The sequence below is a fragment of the Otolemur garnettii genome, unplaced genomic scaffold, assembly GCF_000181295.1.
Source record: "Otolemur garnettii isolate 467f Iridium unplaced genomic scaffold, OtoGar3 scaffold00019, whole genome shotgun sequence".
Taxonomy (NCBI): domain Eukaryota; kingdom Metazoa; phylum Chordata; class Mammalia; order Primates; family Galagidae; genus Otolemur; species Otolemur garnettii.
The window spans coordinates 2,068,161-2,075,254 of NW_003852414.1; the positions used below are offsets into that span (position 1 = coordinate 2,068,161).

The following is a 7,094-nucleotide window of genomic DNA, read 5'->3' on the forward strand; positions in this document are numbered from 1 at the left end:
AGCAGACAGCCAGTCTTTTTTATGTTTTTACCCCAAACAAAATCAATTGTATATGTGTTCCTCGGCATTCACACTAAATTGTAATCTTAATGGCAGTTTCCTGATCTTACTTCACTTCCTTTTATCTGTATTAAAATCTTGCTGAATGTTTGAAAGTATGTACGATAATTAGTAAAGTTGGGCCTGGTTGCTGATCGGAGCGAGTCTCGACCTCCCTTCAAATCCATCATCCCGTCTGCAGTTTCTTTTCCCTGTGTCTCCGATCAGGGGGCTCCGGGAACATTAACAATCCTCCGCTCCTAACCCCCCTCATCATCATCTTCATCCTCATCCCCCCTTCTTCATCAACATCTTCCAAACCTCCTTCATCATCATCATCTTCTTCTCCTTCTTCATCGTCCATCTCAGGAACCAGCAGGACTGTAATGGATTTGGCCAAACATCATCTTTGATGACCTCCCCTAATTCACCTGCACCAGCATCAGACTGCTCAGTAAACCAGGCACAGAAGCTCTCTGGTTCCTCATGCTGCCTCTTCCTGCTGGCTTTATTCTGCCTTTGACCAGAATGTTTCATCAAATCCTTTCCAGATTTCCATTTGATTTCAGTGGACTTCGAAGATGGATCACCACTCTCGTTTAGATGAAATTCTTTGGAGAGAACTTTATTTTCAAAGTAAGGGTTTTTTTGTTTGTTTGTTTTTTTGAGACAGATTCTCACTTTGTCACCTTCGGTAGAGTGCTGTGACATCACAGCTCACAGCAACCTCCAACTCCTGGGCTTAGGGGATTTTCTTACCTCAGCCTCCCGAGTAGCTGGGACTACAGGTGCCTGCCACAACACCGGGCTATTTTTTTTGTTGTATTTCAGCCAGAGCTGGGTTTGAACCCGCCACCCTCAGTATATGGGGCCAATGCCCTACTCATTGAGCCACAGGTGCCACCATATTTTCAAAGTAAGGGTTTTTATCAAAATAAAAATCTATTCTGTAAACTGATTTAATATCTTCAAATTCTGCCACTTCAGAACTCTGGTCACATAAAGCACTGTCTCTTGGTCCTCTGCCCCAAGCAGTGCAGACACTTGCAGATGGTTGACAGATGTTGTTACCCCAAAATTTGAGATTCTGACATTCAGTTCTGACCTCTTCTGAAAAAATGGTTGGAGGAGTTTGTTATAGCACCATGGCGTGTTAGCTCACAGCAACCTCAAACTCTGGGGTTCAAGTGATCCTCTTGCCTCAGCCTCCCAAGTAGTTGGGACTACAGGCACCTGCTGCAGTGCTCGGCTATTTTTAGAGATGGGATCTTGCTCTTGCTCAGGCTGGACTCAAACTCCTGAGCTCAAGCAATCCACCTGTCTTTGACTCCCAGAGTGCTAGGATTACAGGCATGAGCCACTGCACCTGGCCAAGATGTTTTTTAGATGCAAGTAGCAGAAAATCTCGACTTGCCCGTCTAAAACAATTATGGAAGGTTTTTTGGTCTCATTTTTTTGTTTGGTTTGCTCTAGTTTTGTTAGAAACAGGGTCTGTTTCTGTCACCCTAGCTAGAGTGCTGCGGCATCATCATAGTTTACTGCAATCTCTAACTTCCAGGCTCAAGCAGTTCTCCTGCTTCAATCTCCTGAATAGCTAGGACTGCAGGAGCACACCACGACACCTGGGTAATTTTTCAACTTTCAGCAGAGACGGAGTGGGGGTGAGGAGGTATCTTGATTTTGCTCAGGCTGGTCTCAAGTTCTGGGCCTCAAGTGATCCTCCTGCCTTAGCTTCCCAGAGTGCTTGGATTGTAGGCATGAGCCACTATGCCTGGTCCAATTAGGGAGCTTATTACCCGACTAGAGGCCCAGAGGAAGGTGACTTTGGGGTTGGTTAACTCTGCTTTTTTGGCATGGTCATTGGGGTCCCCATTCTTTCTGTCTTCCCACTCTTCCATCCTCAGTGCCAACTCTGCTGACCTCCCCTAATGCTCACAACATTACGGCTGTGGTTCAAGCTTCACAACACCAGTAGAAGAGAAATGGTTGTTTCATCCCTTATGTTCTTTTTATAAACAAGAAAACATTTCTTAGAATTTCCTCCCCTTATATAAAAGGTATGCAAAAAAGGGCACAGGAATGTCCCTGGATAAATCACTGCTCAGGGGAAGGAGCCATTAGGACCTGAAGAAAAGACTGAAGTTTGCCTCTGAGTCACAGAGAAGGTGTGTGGGCCCAGGACACAGGAAAGGCTCTCCCTACAAAGGGGAAGTGGGGAATGGTGGCGGCCAGGCTCAGAGCAGTGTGTTTCATCACTTGACACCTGTCCCATTTACTTTGAACATCTTTCTCTTCTCATTATAGTATCAATGGTCTCTCACTGATCCACTTCGCTGTTAAGTGTGAGCACCTCAGTCCTTGGGATTTCACTAGTCCTGTGGGAAGGAGCTCTGCCTCCATGCTAGGAAGGAGAGAGCTGCCTTCACGGGCTCCCGCTGGCCCGAGGTGCACCCTCTCCTCTTCAACACAATCCGTGCTTCCTGACTGGGTTGTGGTTTGGAACTTCTGCTTCTGCTCCAACTTCAGAGGTCAGGCTCCCATGCCCTTCAGAGAGGGGACCCCCAGCCCCGGCTCCTAACTCAAGATACATACAGAATCACTGTCCGCACAGGCCAAGGGTGCCGCGACTCTCCATGAATGTGTCTCCTGGGGAAACTCTTATCAGCCAGGTAGTCCCTTATGTTTGTGAAGCTGACTTGGGATGTTCCAGTGGAACAAAATCCATTTCAGTCATATTTGTGCTTATGGTTTAAAGTCTGGGGAGCGTTTGTATCTTGAGGGTGTGGATGGGACGAAGGCTTATGATGTGTATCCACCAACCCTAACGTGTCTTTGGATTTTGTTGTAAGGGTGGTTCAAGCCATCAAAATACTCAGAGATAGAGCAACTGTCCTGTCATTTAAAAAATGGAACCTATTTGCCTCTTTCCATGGTTGGAGGGGTTCTGGTCAGATTAGAGCTCCCGCTGATGCCTAGCCCAGATTTGGAAAGTTGATTTTTGATGTCTTCTGTTTTTCTGATTTACCTGCCTCCCGTCTTCTACCCAAAGTGGGAGGGGCGGCTGCAGTCTGCCAGCCCCATCAGAGGGAAGGCCGGCACGGGTCTGAGCAAGCTCTTTTCAAGCTGGTTCTTGTTCTGCGTCCCGGCTAAACTGAGCCATCCCTCTAATCCTGGAGAGCCAGCATGTAGGAGACAGTGAGTTGATTTTTTATGACACAGGCCAAAAATCTCCTGATTCTTCACTTCTTCTTTTGTTTTTACCCATAAACTTGATTTTCCTTTCTTTTTTGTCTTTTTTTAAATTTTGAGACAGAGTCTCACTATGTGCGTCCCAGCTCATAGCAATCTGATACTCTTGGGCTCAAGGGATCCTCTTGCCTCAGCCTCCTGAGTAGTTGGGACTACGGGCACCACCACAGCACCCAGCTAGCTTTTTCTTTCTCTATTTTTAGTAGAGACAGAGCTCTCACTCTTGCTGAGCTCAAGCAGTCTATCCACCTTGGCCTCCCAGAGTGCTGGGATTACAGGTGTGAACCACTGTGCCTGGCCAAACTTGATTTTCTTTTTCTCTGAAAACTCCCATGAAACCACACCCTCTCCCCTCATTATTCTTGCTTTTCACATAATTCACCTTTGCCTGTACAATAAAGAGTCCACAGCCTTAGAGAGAGGAAAGGTGAACAGAATAGCTCAAAAGTCAACCATCAGACAAATCCAAACAAATTTGGTGGTGAGTAGTTGGACTTTTATACTCATCCATGCCCAAGGCTGGCAGAGGCAGATACCCTGGGAGCATCAAGAGGAGCTGGCAGGTGCTAAGTGGTCAGAGACCCAGTGCCCAGGAGTAAGGGATGATGGTACTTCCCTAGAACTGGATCAGACCCAGCCTGAAGCAGGAGAATTGCTTGAGGAAGCTTCTTCCAAAGGGTAGACACTGCTAAGTTCTGCTTCCTGGGTTCTGTTCAGGTGCAGGGCTGAGAGAGGGACATGGGATGGCCAGAAATTCTTGGCACTGAGACCTGGGTTCACAAGTATGTACTCAGCCACGTATAGCTGAAAAGGGGGGAAATCCCTGAAATACTGGATAGTTGAGTATGTCCTGAGAACCTGGCTGTCATGATTTAGACAAAGTGCTCTTTGCCTGGGTGCAGTGGCTCACACCTATAATCCCAGCACTTTGGGAGGCTGAGGCAGGCTGGTTTAAAACTCCTGAGCTCAAGCTATCCTCCCACCTCAGCTTCCTAGACTGCTAGGATTACAGGCGTGAACCACAGTACCCGGCCTTATATTATTTTTTGATCCAAGAATGAACAGGGATTTTTTTTAAAAAATTAAAACTAATCTAACATAAATTTTTAGGTGGAAGGGAATTTTTGTTATGTGATTGGAAAATAAGTTTATTGTTTTATTGCACAGTGATGAAAGAATGTTGCCTATACTACTACTACATTTTGGAATTTATTGAGTTATTTCAGCTTGTGTGGCCTAACACGTAGTCAATTTCCCCAAATGTTCCATTCTTAAATTTTCTTGAAATAAGAATATACTCTCTGAGTAGGGAATAGAGCTTGAGGCGTATATGTGTGTATATATCAATTAGAGCTTTCATGTGTAAAACAGAATATCTGAGAGGTCAGTATTATTGATTGTATTTTTATCCATTTGACATGTTTCTGTTTATTTCTTGTTTTATATCCTATAATTGCAAGTTTATGAGTGCCATTGCTTTGTTAGTTGGTGCTTAGCTGTTTGCAACTATTATATCTTTACTGTGAATCATACCTACTAGCATTATAAGGTGTTTTATTGGTCTTACTTAATCATTTTTTGGAGGAAACACTTCCAACTTGCCTAAAATTAAAACTACAATCTCAGCTTGGTGCCTGTGGCTCAAGCAGCTAAGGCGCCAGCCACATACACCTGAGCTGGCAGGTTCTAATCCAGCCCGGGCCTGCCAAACAACAATGACGGCTGCAACCAAAAAATAGCCAGGCATTGTGGCAGGTGCCTGTAGTCCCAGCTACTCAGGAGGCTGAGGCAGGATAATCACTTTAGCCCAGGAGTTGGAGGTTGCTGTGAGCTGTGATGCCACAGCACTCTACTCAGGGGGACAGCTTGAGGCTCTGTCTCAAAAAATAAAAATAAAAAAATAAAATAAAACTACAATCTCTGCTTTCTTTTGTGTTGTCCCCTAATATATCTTTACTTCTTCTTTTATTTCTCAATATTCTGATTTGTTTTAGTTGTGTTCCGTATACAGAATTAGGTTTGGTTTTATGATTTTTATTTTTTGAGTCTGACTTTGTCATCCTTGACAGAGTACAGTGGCATCATAACTCACAGCAACCTCAGATTCTTGGGCTGAAGTGATTGTTTTGCCTCAGCCTCCCAAGTAGCTGGGACTACAGGTGGCCACCATAACATCCAGCTATTTTTAGAGACAGGGCCTTGCTCTGGCTAAGGCTGGTCCGGAACTCCTGAGCTCAAGCAATCTGCCCACCTCAGCCTCCCAGAGTGCTAGGATTACAGGGGTGAGCCACAGCCCCTGGATGCTTTATGATTTAATCTGAAAATATTTTTCTGTGTTTGTATTTGTTGATGTGACTAAGGCATGTTTAGTTTTAGGCTGTTATATTGTTTTGTTACTGGGATTTACTTTTAGTTTCTTTTTAAGTCAACACAATTTTCTGTTTTTAAGAAATTGTCTGTTTGCCTTTGCTTTCTTTTTTTTTTTTTTTTGAGACAGATTCTCACTTTTTTGCCCTTGGTAGAGTGCTATGGCATCACAGCTCACAGCAATCTCAAACTCTTGGGCTTCAGCGATTGTCTTGCCTCAGCCTCCCAAGTAGTTGGGAGTACAGGTGTCCACCACAACACCCAGCTATTTTTTGTTGCAGTTGTCATTGTTGTTTAGCTGGCCCAGGCCAGGTTCGAACCCACCAACTTTGGTGTATGTGGCTGGCACCGTAACCACTGTGCTACGAGTGCTGAGCCTGCTATTGTTGTTGTTGTTGTTGCAGTTGTTATTGCTGTTTGTAGCTGACCTGGGCCAGGTTCAAACCCGCCACCCTCGATATGGGGGGTCAGCGCCCTACCCACTGAGCCACAGGCGCCGGCCTGCTTTGTTTTTTATATGTAGTTTCTCTAGTATTTAGAAAGAGTAGTTTATTCTTTTAGCAGACATCTTTAACATGACAATTCTATATAATACTTTTTTTTCTGTATAATACTTTTAGCCCTCTAATTATTTCAAAATACCAATTTGTTTCCTACTATAAGCAATGAGAAAGTTGCTGTTTTTCTCTTCCTTCCCATTCTCTTTCCACCTTATTTTGGACAGTCACATAATACCTATTACCATTAACCTTAGTTCTTTTAATATGTTTTATTACTTGAGCTGTTAGCTTTAATATTAGTCAGGGTCTAGAAAAGCAGAACCCACACTAAAAGCTTTAAAATAGATCGGCTTGAATTCTGGGACTTGGTAATCCAGGTGGTAACAGAGCCTAGAAGCCAAGTAAGACTCTGAAGGAATCCAGGGATTAGTAAGCCCAGAAAGCCGTGACTTCCTCTGGGTGGGTGGGAGGACGTGGCGTTCCTGCTTGGGAACCAGGGTTACCTGGGGTAGCTGTGGCCTGAGAGGAATGCTGCGTGGTGGTGTGAGCCCCGGAGGCGCTGCATCTGTTGCTGGAGATGCTGTCCGGGGCTGCCTCCCCCTCCTGCATGCTGAGCTCCCACTAGTGCCTTGTCCTGGCTGACCAGAGGAAGGCCAGCAGATGCTGGCCAGAAACACAGCTTGTGGGTATCAGCCTTCCTATGACATTGATCAGGCTAGCAAAGGGAGGAGATTTGGATCTGAGGGTAAGCAGACTGGACAAGCTTTAAGGAGTGCTCTTTGGCCATGCACAGTGGCTCATGGGGAGGCTGAGGGAGGAGGATTGCTTTGAGGTCAGGAGGTTGAGACCAGTCTGGGCAACATAGTGAGACCCTATTGCTAAATATATATATATATATATTATATATATATAATAGCCCAGTTTGCAGACAGGGAGGCT

The 7,094-nt window shown here is 45.0% G+C and overlaps 1 pseudogene; it reads right to left on the bottom strand.

Annotated features, from left to right (window-relative positions):
• Positions 1–299: 299 nt before the first annotated feature.
• The window catches only part of LOC100948599, a 22,941-nt pseudogene continuing 16,146 nt past the window's right edge, over positions 300–7,094 (bottom strand).